Genomic DNA, 17,942 nt, shown 5'->3' on the forward strand with positions numbered 1-17,942 from the left:
GTCTGTCACACATACCTTTTCAAGATGTCATTTACATCCTAGTGAGAAAAGAGAAAACATGAGTCAAGAAGTAATAGGTTCCCCCACATACAAAGCTTATTCACATCCCCATCAACCCCTGGTTTTGGGAATAGAGATGATCTCAATATAAGAGCCAAAAAATAAAGACAAAAGTGAGGCCCCCATAATTCCAGGAGATTCATGTGATGTTGTCAGGTTTCAAAAAATGTAAAAAAGCTTCAACCTTTGTGGAAGTATGAGGCTTCTAGCATCTGGAGATGAGACATATTTATGGCAAAAACAAGAGATCTGTAATTCTGGTTCCCCATGAGGTGATCTGAATAATTCATTGTTCTTTCATTTATTCAACTGGACTGTGAAGTGACACTATTGTACACCAAGCATTAAACCAAGCTTTGGAGAATCAGAAATGAAATCATAACCTTAATATTCCAAGCTACGTAGATGGCTTTTGTTGAGAGTACAAGCAAACATATATATCAATATAAGCTTTTCAGGAAAAACCTGAAAAACTTTACTCTTTTCTCATTTTATAATCTGTCTTTTAGTGGTCTCTTCTATTCCCTAAAGTCAGCATCTGTATATGTGCAGTTGATTTCCAACTCTTTCTTTTTCACTCAATTTTGTCTGTTATATTAATTTATTCAGTAGTAAATAAGCTAAAGAAATCAATAATATAGGATGTCTAATATGTAACTTATTATTCACCAACCAAATTGTCTTCTCTCTTGTACCCCATTTTCATAATGCTACCCATATACACTTACTGTTCAAGTACTCGTGCATTTATCTGCAATTTAGTCTCTGCTGAGTCTGTTCAGTCCAGGTCCTTAACAGTTTTTAGCCATCTAATTGTCTTAATCATCACTTTTACTGTTTTATTTGTTTGAACAGGAATCTGCCACTTTATCTGATCTCTTTTACTAAAGATTTATTTCCATGTCACCAAAAACTAGAATAGCTGAGTTTCCAAAAAAAAAAAAAAAAAAAAACCTTTGTATTAGTGCTCTTTTGTGTATATGACAAAGAAATCAAATAAAACTACAATAAGTAGAGAAAGAATAAGGAATTAGGGTGGCAGTTGCAACTTTAATCATAGTTTAATTCTGAAGCTCAAACATTATTCTCAGAATCTGGTCTGTGTCTTTCTTTAATTCTATTTATTCAACCCCTAAAGACTTCTTTTCCCGGTTTATGAAGGAAACACAAACCTCCTGATATAAACTCTAGAAGAAAAGAGAGTTTTTTCTCCCAGTTATAACAATGCTTGAATGCAGTTACCCACATTAAAGAGAAAATATTTTTGTGTTGTTGCTAGAAGGTAATGAAACAGTTTAGGTTAGTATCAGTCTGAAGTAGATCATATCAGGCAGGAAACATATTGTGTATATTATAACAACCATTAGGAAAAAAACTAAAAAAATACAGTCAGACCTAAAATTTTATACTAGAAATATATGTTTAAGACAAAACAAACTAGCTAAAGAGAATGAAAAGAATGAAACTTACAATATCCATATAGTAATAGAAACCAAATGGCAAAAGAGCAAATTTAAATATAAGCATATCAGTAATTGCTTTAAATTTCATGTATTAATGTAGCAATTGAAATCAGAGATTGTCAACCTGTATAAAAAGCAAAATTCACCTATTGCTATTGGCATGAGACACAGTCAAGGCACAAAAAGAGCAAATGCAAAAAGATAGAAAAATATATACCATGCAAGCAGTAGTAAAAAAAAAGGTCAAATATTTATGCTAATATTATACAAAATATACTTTAAGATATATTATGAAAAGACATGAGGGTGATTTTATAATTATAAAAGATTCAGTTTATCAAAAAAATACAACAGTTATAAATGTGTATGTGCCTAACAGCAGAGCTTCAAAATACTCAAAGAAAAACCAAAAGGAAAAACACACAATTCAATAATAACAGTTGCAGATGTTAATAACTCACTCTCATTAATGAAAGAACAGCTTATATGGAAACATTCAAATTTACAGAAGACATGAACAATGCTACCAACCAACTAGACCTAACTGATGTCTGCAGCCCATTTTACCCTATAAATGAGAAACACATAATCTTTTAAAATTCATAGGAAAAATTTTTCTAGATATACAATTTTTAGGCCATAAAAAGTAACAATAAACATGAAAGTTTAAAATACTAAAGATGTGTGTTCTTTGATTTTGACAAGATTAAATTTGAAATCCTCAGAGAAGTGAAACTCAGAAATCACCAAGCATTTTCTCATTTACAACACACTTTAAAATACCCTAGGTTTAACACAGAATCAAAATTTTAACAAGAAAATTAAAAAAAAAAAAAACTGAAAAGGAAATTTGAGAATAAGTCAAACTGAAAGAAAACAAACATTAAATAATCAAAATGTATGAAATACAATTAATTAATTAAATGCAGTTTGCCATTAAACACTATATCAAAAGAGCTTGTCTCAAATCAGTGGTCTAAATTTTCACTTCAAGAAAGGAATAGTAAATTGAATCAGCAGCTCCCCCTGCACACATGTGCACAAATATATACACACATACAAATAAAAAAAAACAATATATGGGCCCAAGAAACTATTTCTAGGAGATTGGTCTCAAGATGGTGGAGTAGAAGGATGTATACTCACCCCATTCTTGAGAGACCATCCAAATCACAACTACTGAACAGCCATTGATTAAAAAAATGCTGGGACCTACCAGAAAAGATACTCTACATTCAAAGACAAAAGAGAAAACAGTGAGATGGGAGGAGGGGTGCTATTGCAACAAAATCAAATCTGATACACAACAGGTGAGCAAACTACAAACTGGGGGAAAAAAAAAAAAAAAAAAACTACAGAAGTTAGCCTACAGGAGAGAAAATTCTGAGCCCAAGTCAGGCTTCCCAGCCTTGGGGTCCAGCAATGGAGGAGTCATCAGAGAATCTGACTTTGAAAGCCAAAGGAGTCTCATCACAGAAATTCCACAGGACTGAGGGAAACAGAAATTACACTCTTGGAGTGTACACACAAGGTCTTGTATGCACCAGGACTAAAGGGAGAAAAGCAGTGACCCCATAAGAGATTGGGTGAGGTCTACTTGCTAGGCCTCCTGCAGAAGCACGGGATGGCTTTTCATTGTGGCAAAGACACCGGCACTCATTGGAGTGAGCTCTCCTGGGGGCCACCATTATCCCTAGCCCTGATCACAAGAGGGATGAGACTCAGTTCCACACACCACCAGTCTCTCCCATAAGAAAGCTTGCACAAAGCACTTAGATAACTTCATCCACCAGAAGACAGACAGCAAAAGCAAGACTACAATCCATCAGCCTATAGAATGGAAACAACAATCAGAGGTAGTTAGAAAAACAAAAAGTAAAACAACAGAAGAATATGTCCCAGATGAAGGAACAAGAGAAAACCGAAGAGAAAGAGCTACGTGACATGGAGATAGGCAACCTCTAGAAAAAGAATTTGGAATAATGATAGCAAAGATGATCCAGGATCTTGGAAAAGGAATGGAGGCAAGGATGAAGGTGCAAGAAATGTTCAACAAAGACCTAGAAGAACTAAAAAACAAACAAGGGTGAATAATACAGTATCTGAAATGACAGCTATACTAAAAGGAATCAATAGCAGAATAACTGAGGCAGAAGATTGAATAAGCAACCTGGAAGACAGGGTGGTGGAAATCACTGCTGCAGAACAGAATAAAGAAAAACAGCAACAACAAAAAATGACTATTGGGGCAACATTAAATGCACAGATGACTTTTGGGGCAACATTAAATGCACAAATGTTCGCATTTTAAGGGTCCCAGATAGAGAAGAGAAAAATAAAGGATTTGAGAAAATATTTGAAGAGATAATTGCTGAAAAGTTCCCTAACATGGGAAAGGAAACTGCCACCCAAGTCCAGGAAGCAGAGAGTCCCAGGCAGGATAAACACAAAGAGGAGCATGCCAAGGCACATAATAATCAAAGTGACAAAAATTAAAAGCAAGAAAAAATATTAAAAGCAACAATAGAAAAATGACAAATAGCATATGAGGCGATTCCCATAATGTTATCAACTGAGTTTTCAACAGAAACTCTGCAGGCTAGTAGGAAGTAGCATAATATATTTACAACCAAAAACACTCTACCCAGCAAGGATCTCATTCAGATTTGCCAGAGATATAAACAGCTCCACAGAAAAGCAGAAGCTAAGGGAATTTAGCATCACCAGACCAGCTTTGCAACAAATGCTAAAGGAACTTGTCTAGCCAGGAAAGAGACCAGCAATCTGAAAAGTCTTGTAAGTATATATACTGCTGTATGAAAATGTCTCTAGAACAGCAAATGCCAAAACTATAATAGATGTGTACACAAAAAAGAAAAAGCAAGCCAAACACACTAAAGTGTTCATCAAGCCACAGAAGAAGAGAATAAGAGAGAAAGGGAAGAAAAAAGACCTACAAAAACAAAACCAATTAAGAAAATGGCCATGGGAACTTGCATATCAATAATTACCTTAAATGTAAATGGATTAAACTCTCCAAACAAAAGGAATAACCTGGCTGAATGGATACAAAAAAAGACCCATATGTATGCTGTCTACAAGAAACTCACTTTAAATCTAGGGACACATACAGATTGAAAGTGAGGGGATGGAAAAAGATTGTTGTTGATATTCAGTTGTTAAATGATGTCTGACTCTTTGGGACCCCATGGACTACAGCACACCAAGCTCCTTTGTCCTCCACAATTTCCCAGAGTTTGCTCAAATTCATGTCCACCAAGTCAATGATGTTACCTAACTCTCTCATCTTCTGCCACTCCCCTTCTCACTTTGCCTTCAATCTTTCCCAGCATCGGGGTCTTTCACAATGAGTTGGCTCTTTGTATCAGGTGGCCAAAATATTGGAGCTTCAGCATCAGTCTTTCCAATGAATATTCAGGGTTGATTTCCTATATGACTGACTGGTTTGATCTCCTTACAGTCCGAGGGACTCTCAAGAGTCTTCTCCAACACCACAATTCAAAAGCATCAATTCCTCAGCACTCAGTCTTCTTTATGGTCCAACTCTCGCATTTGTACATGACTACTGCAAGGAAATCCAACCAGTCCATTCTAAAGGAGATCAGCCCTGGGATTTCTTTGGAAGGAATGATGCTAAAGCTGAAACTCCAGTACTTTGGACACCTCATGAGAAAAGTTGACTCATTAGAAAAAACTCTGATGCTGGGAGGGACTGGGGGCAGGAGGAGAAGGAGAAGACCAAGGATGAGATGGCTGGATGACATCACGGACTTGATGGACGTGAGTCTGAGTGAACTCCGGGAGTTGGTGATGAACAGGGAGGTCTGGCGTGCAGCGATTCATGGGGTCGCAAAGAGTCGGACACGACTGAGCGACTGAAATTAACTGAACTGAACTGGAAAAAACGTAGCTTTGACCTTGTGGACCTTTGTTGGCAAAGTGATATCTCTGTTTTTTAATACACTGCCTGAGTTTGTCATAGCTTTCTTTCCAAGGAATAAGTATCTTTCAATTTCATGACTGCAGTCACTGTCCACAATGATTTTGCAGCCCATGAAAATGCAATGTTATTGCTTCCATTTTTTCTGCTTTTATTTGCCATGAAGTGATGATGAGGTGGCTGTGATGATCTTAGTTTTTGAATGTTGAGTTTCAAGCCAACTTTTTCACTCTCCTCTTTCACCTTCATCAAGAGGATCTTTAGTTCCCCTTCACTTTCTGCTTTAGAGTGGTATCATCTGCAAATCTGAGATTGTTGATATTTCTCTCTGCAATCTTGATTTTAGCTTGTGAGTGATACAGACCAGCATTTTGCATGATGTACTCTGCGTGTAAGTTGAATAAGCAGAGTGATAATATACAGCCTTGATGTACTCCGTTCCCATTTTTGAACCAGTCTGTTTTTCCATGCCTGGTCCTAACTATTGCTTCTTGACTTGCATACAGGTTTCTCAGGAGGTAGGTAAGGTGGTCTGATATTCCATATAATTAAAGATTTTTTCAAAGTTTGTTGTGATTCACAGAGCCAAAGGCTTTAGCACAGTCAATGAAGCAGAAGTAAATGTTTTTCTGGAATTCCATCATTTTCTCTATAATCCAATGAATGTTGGAAATTTGATTTCTGGTTCCTCTGCCTTTTCTAAACCCAGCTACTATATCTGGAACCTCTCAGTTTGTGGAAAAAGGTATTCCATGGAAGTGGAAATTAAAAAAAAAAAAAAAAAGGCTGTAGTAGTAATACTCATGTTAGACAAAATAGAAGTTAAAATAAATATTGTTATAAGAGATGTATGAAGACACTACATAATGATCAAGGGATCAATCCAAGAAGTTGATATTACAATTTTTAAAATATATTGACCCAACATAGGAACACCTCAATATATAAGGCAAATACTAATAGCCAAAAAGGGAGAAACTGACAATTAACACAATAACATCAGGGGACTTTAACACCCCTCTTTCATCAATGGACAGATCATTCAGGCAGAAAATCAACAAGGAAACACAGGTTTTAAATCACACATTAGGCCAGGTGGACTTAATTGATATTTATAGAGCATTCCATCCAAAACAGCAAAATACACCTTCTTCTCAAGTGCACATGAAACATTCTTCAGGATTGATCACATACTGTGCCACAAAGTGAGGCTCAGTAAATTCAAGAAAATTGAAATCATATCAAGCATCTTTTCCAACCACAATGCTATGAGATTAGAAATAAACTATAAGGAGGCAAAAAAATACAACATTGTAAAGTAATTAGCTTCCAACTAAAATAAATAAATTTATATTAAAAAAAATAAACTATAAGGAAAAAAATGCAAAAAAAAAATGTCTGTGGAGGTTAAGCAATATGCTACTAAACAACCAATGGGACCACTGAAGAAATCAAAGAGGAAATAAAAAAGTATCCAGAGACTAATGAAAATAAAAGCACAATAATGATCCAAAACCTACAGGATTCAGCAAAAGAAGTTCTAAGAAAGAAGTTTATAGCAATTCAATCATACATCAAGAAACAAGAAAATTCTCAAATGTACAACATAACCTGATACTTAAAGGAACTAGAGAAAGAAGAACAAACAAAACCTCAAGCTAGTAAAAGGAAAGAAATCGTAAAGGTCAGAGCAGAAATAAATGAAGTAGAGGCAAAGAAAACAATAACAAAGATCAATAAAACTAAAAGCTGGTTCTTTGAAAAGATAAACAAAATTGATAAACCTTTAGCCAGACACATCAAGAAAGAAAGGGAAAGGATTCAAATAAATAAAATTAGAAATAAAAAAAGGAGAAGTTACAACTGAAAGTGAAAGTGAAGTCACTCAGTCGTGTCCGACTCTTTGGGACCCCACGGAGTGTAGCCTACCACGCTCCTCCGTCCATGGGATTTTCCAGGCAAGAGTACTGAAGTGAGATGTCATTTCCTTCTCCAGAGGATCTTCCCAATCCAGGGATTGAACCTGGGTCTCCCACATTGTAGGCAGACGCTTTACCATCTGAGCCACCAAGGAAGTTACAACTGATACCATAGAAATACAAAGAATCATAAGAGATTACTACAGGAACTGCATGCCAACAGAATGGACCACCTCAAAGAAGTGGATCAATTCTTAGAAAGATATCTCCCAAGGCTTAACCAGAAAGAAATAGAAAAGATGAGCAGACCAGTCACAAGTATTGAAATTGAAGCTGTGACTGAAAAAATCCAATGCATAGAAGTCCAGGACCGGATGTGCTCACATCTGAATTCTATCATGGGGAAAAGTTATCAACAATTCTTCTGAAGCTGTTCCAAAAAATTGCAGAGGAAGGGAAACCACCAAACTGGGAAAACTGGACAACTACATGTAAAAATGAAATTAAAACACTTCTTAACACCACACACACAAAAAAAACTCAAAATGTACTAAGGATGTACATATGAGATGAAACACTATAAAACACTTAGAGGAAAATGTCGGCAGAACACTCTCTGGCAAAAATCACAGCAATATGTTTTTTGGATCTATCTCCCAGAGTACTGGAAATAAAAACAAAAATAAACAAATGGGACCTAATCAAATTCAATAGTTTTAAATAAAATGAAAAGACAAGCTACAGATTGGAAGAAAATATTTGCAAATGATGTGAATTATATGGGATTTGTCTCCATGTGGCTTAATATCATCAAGACAAATAACCAAACCAAAAGACAGGCAGAAGACCTAAATAGACATTTCTCCAAAGAAGACATACAGATAGCCAAGAGGTATTTGAAAAGATGTTCAACATCACTAATTATTAGAGAAATGCAAATCAAAATTATTAGAGAAATGCAAATCACCTCACACCAGTTAGAATGGCCAGTATCTAAAAACCCACAAACAATAAATGTTGGAGACTGAGTGGAGAGAAGGGAACCCTTCTGCACAGTTGATGGGAATGTAAATAGGTGAAGCCAATAAAGGTTCCTTAAGAAACTGAAAATAGAGCTACCATATGATCCAAGGCAACCCACTCCAGTACTCTTGCCTGGAAAATCCCATAGATGGAGGAGCCTGGTAGGCTGCAGTCCATGGGGTCGCTACGAGTCGGACATAACTGAATGACTTCACTTTCATTATTCACTTTCATGCATTGGAGAAGAAAATGGCAACCCACTCCAGTATTCTTGCCTGGAGAATCCCAGGGACAGGGGAGCCTCGTGGGATGCGGTCTCTGGAGTCACACAGCAGCATTATCCTGCAAGGCCACTCCTAGGGATATGCCTGGAGAAAAACATTATCTGGAAGGATACATACCCCAACATTCACTGCAGTGCTATTTACAATAGTCAAGACATGGAAACAACTTAGATGTCCATTAACCAAGGAATGAATAAAGATGTGATACATATGTGCAATGCAATGTTAGCCATTAAAAAGAATGAAACAAGGCTATTTGCAGCAACATGGATGGAAGTAGAGATGGTCATACTGAGTGAAGTCAGACATATAATATAGTGTATATTATAGGTATCATTTACATGCAGAATCTTTTCAAAAAGATACAAACGAACTTATTTACACAACAGAAGCAGACTCACAGACTTAGAGAACAAACTTATAGTTTCAAGGAGTGAAGGACGCGGGGGGAGTGACAGCACCAGAAGGAGCACCGCAACTTGAAAGCAATGGACACTTTGCTTCATTTCTCTTGTGTCTCAGATGCTCGGGCTTCTTCCCAACTCTTACCTGCAGCATCTGCATTGTTGACCCCCGCAGACGATGCTCTATTTCTGAGATGAGATTTCTCACCAACTGGCTCTGCTGGGCCAGCTCATTCTCAGAGTTTGCCATGGTACACAGAGTGGCTGTCTCCTCAACCTTCAGCTTTTGTAGTTCCTTCGTCTCCTCACTGTCCAGGATTGCTCTCAGTTTTTCAAACTCTGCCTGGACATTTTGTATCTCATATTGTGTTTGACTCTTCAGTAATGAGAGGGAGAGAGAGAGAGGAAGAAAACAATTTTTGGAGAAGCTGACTTTGCTTTTTTCTTTTCTCTCAAATTTCAAAATAATGCCTCCAAGTCTGCATTGTTAAGGACAATCAAGAGCCAAAAGGATTCCAGCCTTCACACATCTATTTAGAATTCTCATGCTTCCCTGCATTGCTTCTGACCCCCACCAACCAATCTTTGCCAAAAAGGTGAACACTGAGGACAGAACCATGAGCCATTGTCAGAGGTCTTTTTCAGAAGAGTCAAAGGCTAATGAATATGTCAAGAATGGAACATGAAATTCCCTAGTCATCCCCACCAGAGAGTCCCTCTAAAAGAATACCTCCCTTCCAGTATCTGTGTCCATTTGCTTTATGTTCACTTTTCAGCACCCACTCTTATCAGGGAAACAGTGAAGAAAAGGATTAGTCAAATGGCTTAACTGTCTGGGAACAAATAGGAAGGGAGCTCCTTGTGATCAACCTAAGGTCCTGCCCAGATATCTGTCTAATTCCTTCAGGAAGTGTCTCCTACCTTCCAGGCAGCAATCTCTTCTCTGAAGTCAGACTCCAACTCCTCAGCTTCCTGCTGCTCCTGCTTCAGCCTCTCCAGAGCTGTCTGGAGTTTCTTCTGTTGAGAAAAGAATCAGATCACAGTCAAGCTATAGATTTTCCTAACATCACTGAAGAGGATAAATGGAGGAGAAATGAGCCTGATTTCCAAAGAGAATATGCTTTACAGAAACTGAGAACAGCAATTAGACTCTATTACTTGGAAGAAGACCTGAGGTGGGGAAGGTGTTCTATAAGGCTGAAGAGATTAAAGTCATCATCCTCTCACCTAGAGAAGACTGGTTGTTTAAGAAGAAACCTGATCCTGCAACAAGGAAATAGCTTACATTTCAATCCACCCGGTGTCCTAGTTACCTCTCCTGTTCAAAGAGTTAAGGAAGCTTCTCTTGGGCACCAATCTCTACGTATTGGCACAAGGTACATGGATGTATACTTCTAGGCTAAGGGTCTGTGTATAGGGTTATTACTTTGTAATTATAAATATGCACATTTATGTCCTTCAGACATCAGAAGGTGAGTATAGGAAGAAAAAAAATCACAGGCCCCAGGTTCATGGTGATTAGGTAATTAAAGTCCAATGTAAAGTAGACAGTTCTCATCAACTACAATTTTCTGCCCTGTTTTCTCTCCACTGTGGTCTCTTACCTGGTATTCCTGGGCGACCTCCTCCATGAGAACTGTAGGGTGACCACGGTGCTCCTGGGACCGCTCACAAAGCCAGCAAATGACCTTCCCATCCTCTTCACAGAAGAGCACGAGTTTTTCTCCATGGTGAGCACAGAGATGTTTCTCTTGCTCTTTCAGGCTTAGTTTGACCTCCCTGACCCTCTGCACTATGTTGGCCAGGTGCCAGTTAGGCCTCAGTTTCCCAGATTCATAATTGATTCTGCACACAGGGCACTTTCTCTCCTCCTCTTGGCCAGTCACGGACTCTTTGCTGTTTGCAGTGATGCAGATTTGGCAGAAACTGTGGCCACAGTCAAGGCTCAGGGGCTCTGTTAGAAGCTCCAGGCAAATGGGGCAGGTCACCTCCTCCTGTAGGTTCACCAATTTTTCTGAAGCCATAGCACCTGCTCACTTTCTCCTACCTGTCCTGACTTCTGTGGTTTCTCTTGCTCACAGATTGCTACAGAATTGGGAAGGATAAAGAGGAGCAGAGTAAGAAAGGTAGAAAAACATGGTACTAATTGCTTATAAATCAAGTACAGGCCAAGGTCAAATTATTGAAGGACAGAAAGGAAAACATGGAGAAACAAGGAAAGGATCTTGGTTGCCAAGTCAAAAGGACATTTCATAATTTAATGCTTTACTATCAGCTCAGTAAATTTTATGATTCTTATTATTTAATGTTACTTAACAAAATACAGGAGAAGGCAATGGCACTCCACTCCAGTACTCTTGCCTGGAAAATCCCACGGACAGAGGAGCCTGGTAGGCTGCAGTCCATGGGGTTGCTAAGAGTTGGACATGGCTGAGAGACTTCACTTTCACTTTTTACTTTTATGCATTGGAGAAGGAAATGGCAACCCACTCCAGTGTTATTACTTGGAGAATCCCAGGGATGGGGGAGCCTGGTGGGCTGCCATCTATGGGGTCGCACAGAGCCAGACACGACTGAAGTGACTTAGCAGCAGCAGCAGCAACAAAAGTATGACCTGAAGCCTTTTTTACTAAGATACTTGTATGACACACCATTTAACCTGATTTTTCTTTCCTATGCCCAAGAAGTATCTTCAGTATCAAAAGGCTGAAATCACTTAATGTCTTTGGGATTTTATATCTACTCTTCTCTCAATATGATATGCTTCCCCTAATATCAGTATGACTCTCTCTTATGCTTTGGTAAACTCTTTCCTGATGCTTTTTCATCACAAAGAACTGCTCTAACGAAAGTATTTATGTGTAACCACTGCCATTAATTGCTGACATTTGCAGTGATTTCCCGTATTATTGTGACATAGTGTACTACAATGTGTTTATACATATGATTAGAGCAAATCCTTCATCAGATGAGTAAATAGAGCCAGTGACTTACAAAGATCATGCATCTTTAATACACTGAATGGGTTGACCCTAATATATTGATGGCACTCCTTCAGAGGCCTGTCTTCTATCCCACTGAGTTAATCTGAGACTAACAGAAGTTACTACATGGACCCAATTATTCAGAGCAATGTGAAGGGTTGTGTGGAAATGAAGAAATCCAAACCAGCTGGATAGTTCTACAAAGTTTTGAGTGTGTACATATTGATTTCCCTTTGGCCCAGAAATATTCCTAGGAGCATTGACAGGAGTCTAAAAGAAGTATGCGTATGATGGTGAGGAGGGAGTTAGTATAAACAGACTCATAGAATAACAGAAGTCAGATATATAAAAACATATAAACATAGATGAAATGAATATCAGTCTTGAGAAGAAAAATCTCAAAATATTAGGTCATATTATTCAACTAATTATTGTTGATGAAGAATTATGTGCTGGCAACGGGATTAATATCCATATACAGTAAGATGAGTTCAAAAAGATGATTTAGACCACTGTTAACTTGATATTCACCTGGAAAGTAGTAGTAAATAAAAATTCAGTCTTATATATACAAAAGATCATATATAAAGGTACCACTATAGAGACATATATGTTTATCAGAGATCAAATAATAGGGGTAAAAAAAAGGGGGGTTATCCAAGAATTCCAATTTGAAAACATAAGGGCTGAACTCAAGGAAGATGAAGGAAACATGGAAGGAAAGGGAGTATAAATATTTTAGGTGTAGGAAATGAAGACACAACCTCGTATATAGGTTTCAAAAGGCCAGTGTGACAGGAGCACAGAAAAGTGCCAGGCCCTTGATATCACAAGAGGCTGCAGTGACATTAATTATGATACTTCCTAGCATTCATAACCTTTGCAGACCCACCTCCAAGAGTCAGGAGAAGTTATCAGTGTTTTCCCATCAGAGAAGAGTAGGGGCATGACCAGGTGGGACTTTGGGCTGTGAAGTGCTGGATGGACCCAGTGTGGAACTGGGAAGATCAGGCAGGATGCAGCTGCTCAGGAGAGAGATGATGATAGTTTGAGAGCAGGGTGATGAGGGGAATGTAGGGCAGCATATGACAGTGAGAGATAAAAAGGCAGGATTCTGTTTTAGATTAGATATGTAGTAACAACGGTTAACATCAGGTCTGGGCTCTTTCTTCCTGTAATATGATACTGGCTACAATTCTCCTAAGTCTGTGTGAGTGTGTGTGTGTGTTGTTTTCTGGGAAACCTATTGGATTACAGCTGAGTAGAAGTTCTGCAGCCTTTCAAGAAAGGATTAGGGATAACACAATTAGTCTGATATAAACTGCATTTGGAACTAGGAAGGCATTATATAGTTCTTAAATAAACACAGTTGGTTAGAATATATCTCATTTTTCATAAGGAGATTGTGACTATCATCATCAAATATTATCTCTTTTAGGTACCTGAAAACTGGTGCTCCTGGTCTTTTTACAAGGTAATCAGCTCACTAGGCTTATCTCACCTGTGGTGGGTTCACACACATCCATCTAGTGCGGTTCCTTACAAAGCTGAGATGATGGGTATAATGCACCTCCTGTAAGGATCATCTCTGAGAGCTCACCTGAGGCACTTATGCCCAGTGTTGTGTCTCCTGTCCTGATACCTCCAGCTAAGCTTAGTAAACTCGCTGGTGAGAGAATCAATAGCCTTGATAGGGAGGCCAAAGGGCCTCAAGTGGCAGGAGGAAATAAAACTTCAATGGCAGGCTTTTTTTTTTTTTTTTTTTCTTTTCTCTTCTAATCCTGTGCGGTCATGGTGATACCTAGCTCCCTCTGAACTTGACCTTATCTCAAACCTTGAGCTAACCAATGCATTTTTCTCATGTAAATGTCTTTCTTAAGCTATGTTAATGATCTGTGTTCATTGGAAAAGACCCTGATGCTGGGAAAGATTGAAGGCAGGAGAAGGGGACGACAGAGGATGAGATGGTTGGATGGCATCACCGACTCAATAGACATGAGTTTGAGCAAGCTCTGGGAGTTGGTGGTGGACAGGGAACCCTGGTGTGCTGCAGTCTGTGGGGTTGCAAAGAGTCAGACATGACAGAGCAACTGAACTGAACTGACTGAATGAACTATGCATTTGTTGGAAATCTGCCTTTCTTCAAGATTCATGTCATTTGCTTTATGGCCAAGGATGACTCACTTTGTGCCAATGCTATCTCACAATGCATGCTGTGGGTGAGAGGTCTGGTGAAACTCTCTCAGTTTTGAGGCATTTCCTTTCTCTAATTAGCAGCTTGCTAATCGGTATATAACTCCTTCTAAGACTATCAAGGGGGCACTCTTTCTGTCCCCTTCTGATGTCTATGTCAGGAACTTTCCCTCTTTCATACTTTAATAAAACTTTTTTATACAAAAATCTCTGAGTGATCAAGCCACATCACTGGCCCCAGATTGAATTCCTCTCCTCCAGAGGCCAAGAATCCTGCATCATTCTCAGCTCATAGCAGCAACCTTTCAGTAGCTTATGTGCTATGAGATTGTGTAAGTGGGATTTGTGATCCAGATTTGAAACCACTGCTAGTGGGCAGTCAGAGGGGGCAGCACAAAGTGACAGCACAGAGAGGCTCGCTCTTCAACCTGGAATCACTGTGGCTCTCTGGCCATGGTCTAGTTTCAGATGTTCTGTGGGGGCTTCAAGCAGATGGGGCTATGAAACAACAGATGAGGAAAGGGAACATCTCAGATGATAGTCCATATCTCGATGGTTGCCAAAGTTTGCTGGTGAAAGAAAGATCTCCAGTATGAAACAGCTAATAAATTTCCCTTTGCTCTGCCCAAGGGATGTGGAACTCATAAAAGCTGAATAGAGATAAATTGAGACCTATTGTAATTCCATCTGTGCCATGTTCATCCTACATGAAGGAAACCTAATAAAGAATGAGGCTGAAAGTGAAGCAGAAATGCTATCCAGTTAAAGGTACAGATACCCAAATAGTTCAGAAGCCATATGCAGTTTGCCCATGGCTGCAAAGATTATGACCCAACCAGACTCTGATGAAGAACAAGATCAGAGGTGGACATTATATCAATTCAAGTTCATTTTATCAACTCAAGCTGAGTTCCAAATGGTAACGGAGGATCCAGCTATTTCTCTTCAATCCAACCAATTTTGAGATGCACCGAAAGCGTATAGAGACAGGAGATACAGAGCAAGCATTCAGCCATGAGGCTGCAGAATTTATATTCCCTTCAGGGCTCCAAAGAGCTAATACATCAAAGTTGATGTGGCACAACTGACATGGAAGGAACTAGTCTCTGCACGAAGGCTGAACCCACCCCTCGACTTCTCCCTAAGCAGTGGCCCAAGGGCTCCAATGCAATGAGAGAGATAGATGTGGGAACATGATGGCATTTGCCTGATAAAACTGTAGGCCACTTGGCTGCCATGGTGTCAGGTGATTGAATCTTACATGTTGTTTTTCTCACATCTGAGCACAGAGTTAAAATACCTCAGAGAAAACAGCTAGAGATAAGTAAAAAGGACATAAAAAGAAAATAATTATGCAAAATTCCTCGAAGTAAGTTTATATATAGAACTTCCTTCTTTTGTGATTCCAGTAAAACTGTTTCTCTAAGTAGGGTAAAGCCACAGATTATGGATGTTATATGTTACTTAGAAAATGAAATTTTGCTTTGTTTTATTTCCCAGGCAGTCATCTATTATTATACACCATAAACTCCTTGTGATACTAGCAAATTAAAACCTGAAACAGTAAACTAACAAATCAATTCTAAAATTCTGTAGTTTTTGGCCTGACAGAGGTGAACTGTGTGAGCTCAGAAGACAAGATTCTAACACTGACTATAGCTGAGAGAGGGACAAGTAACATGTAGTAGAGATGATAATTTCCAAAGTCAACGTTGAAGAAATAAGATTGGTCAAAAGCTTCCAACATCCGTTATTGTAAAACTACCTCCCACAGACTGATCTTTAGTCAGCACTCTAACCAGGAAGCCTGCAGGCTGGGCCATTTCCTCTTTTAGAACAGACAACAAATGAAACTTACCCAAGCAGATTTTGTTTTTTCTTCTGTGTGTCTTTCAAACTCTTCCCTCCACAAACCACTCAGCAACCCTCACATCCTAATGCAAAAGTTGTGAAGACAGGCAATGGGCAGATGTGTTCCGGATTCACTCATCACACCAGCACCTGACCTCCACTTAGATCTCTAATGGATGACAAGTGAAAATGAAAGCTAAATTCTAGAGGGTGGAGTATGGGCGAGAAAGGAGGAGAGAAACTATAGACCAGTAAGAGGTGTCTACCTAGGACACTGTGAGGAAACAAGGCTTTTATTCCTGAGCCTGGTGGGTCAGTGAGTATATTTTATTCTTTTCTCAGCTTTTCTCCTAGAAGCTGTTCTCAAGTCTCTTCAAAATAATACATCGTTTGGAAAATCAGGCTTCATAAGCAATGCAATTTCAGCCACTCACCGTGTATTGTTCCATATTAAGGAGCTGTCAGGAGGAAGGAGTAAAGTACCCTCTTTTCCCCAGTGAGGACCCACACTGAGGGCTCCCCTGAGGGAGTAACACTGGCATGCTCTCCTCTGGCCTGTGTCCACCAGCTGAAGTAAGTGAATGTGGACAGTCTGTCTTATTAGGTCATGTTGGAGGAAATGGCTCAACAAATCTGAAATCACTCAGGTGGTCAGTCAGAGGGGTGATCACAGAGTGGGTAGTTCATTGACAGAGACATTCAGAAGCTGGCTGCCATATGGCTAAAATGAGACTTTTCCTAAATAGGTGGAAAAAGAGAAAACTGTAGGAGGGTTATTTGTTGGACAACGGCATCTAATGCTGTTTATCATATAATCCTTAGAGTCTTATAAAATGAAGCAGGGAAATTAGTTTGATGGCTAATTTTGTGTGTTAACACTGACTGGTCATTTGTGTCAGACATTGTTTCTGGGTGTGTCTGTGTGGGTGTCATTTCCAGATGAGAACAGAATTAGATCTGTGGACTCAGTAGGCTACCTTCCCCAGGGTGGGTGAATATTATCATTCAATTTGTTGAGGGACCTGAAAAGAACAAACATGTGAAAGAAGGAAGAATTTGCTCTTCCTGTTCCTGCCTGCATGCTTGAGCTGAGATGCAGCTTTTCCATGGTCTTCAGACTAGACTGTACTGTGGCCCCAAGCTTCAGTCTTGGACTGAGTTACATAGATTTCCAGTCTGCAGGGGATTTCTCAAAGTCTATGATCATGTGAGCCAATTCCTTATAATTAAGCACTTTCAAATAAATATTTATGATGAAAATAGATAGATATATAGATACATATTCTACTTCTCTGAAGTACCCTGACTAATACAGTGAAGAAAAAATTCTGTGTTTTTTCTTCGGAGAGACAAACTGTAATAATGATAATGATACAGATCAACAGCAATTTCAAAACACATGAGCCAAAGAGTGTTATTTTTCGGGTTTGTGTGTGTGTGTGTGTGTGTATGATATGGAGTTGTATGAACTGTTTAAAAATTTTGAACACTCAGTTCAGTTCAGTCAGTTGCTCAGTTGTGTCCAACTCTTTGAGACCCCATGGACTGCAGCACGCCAGTTCAAGGTCCATCAAAATTCCAAAAACTTACTCAAACTCATGTCCATCGAGTCAGTGATGCCATCCAACCATCTCATCCTCTGTTGCCCCCTTCTCCTCTTTCCTTCATCTTTGCCAGCATTAGGGTCTTTTCAAATGAGTCAGCTCTTCACATTAGGTGGCCAAAATATTGGAGTTTCAGCTTCAACATCGGTCCTTCCAATGAATATTCAAGACTGATTGCCATTAGGATTGACTGGGT

The 17,942-nt window shown here is 39.0% G+C and overlaps 1 pseudogene; it reads right to left on the minus strand.

The window, feature by feature from the left end:
- The window catches only part of LOC138092156 (E3 ubiquitin-protein ligase TRIM34-like), a 34,511-nt pseudogene that overhangs the window by 2,613 nt on the left and 13,956 nt on the right, over positions 1 to 17,942 (minus strand).

Source organism: Capricornis sumatraensis, chromosome 16, assembly GCF_032405125.1.
Source record: "Capricornis sumatraensis isolate serow.1 chromosome 16, serow.2, whole genome shotgun sequence".
Lineage (NCBI taxonomy): Eukaryota > Metazoa > Chordata > Mammalia > Artiodactyla > Bovidae > Capricornis > Capricornis sumatraensis.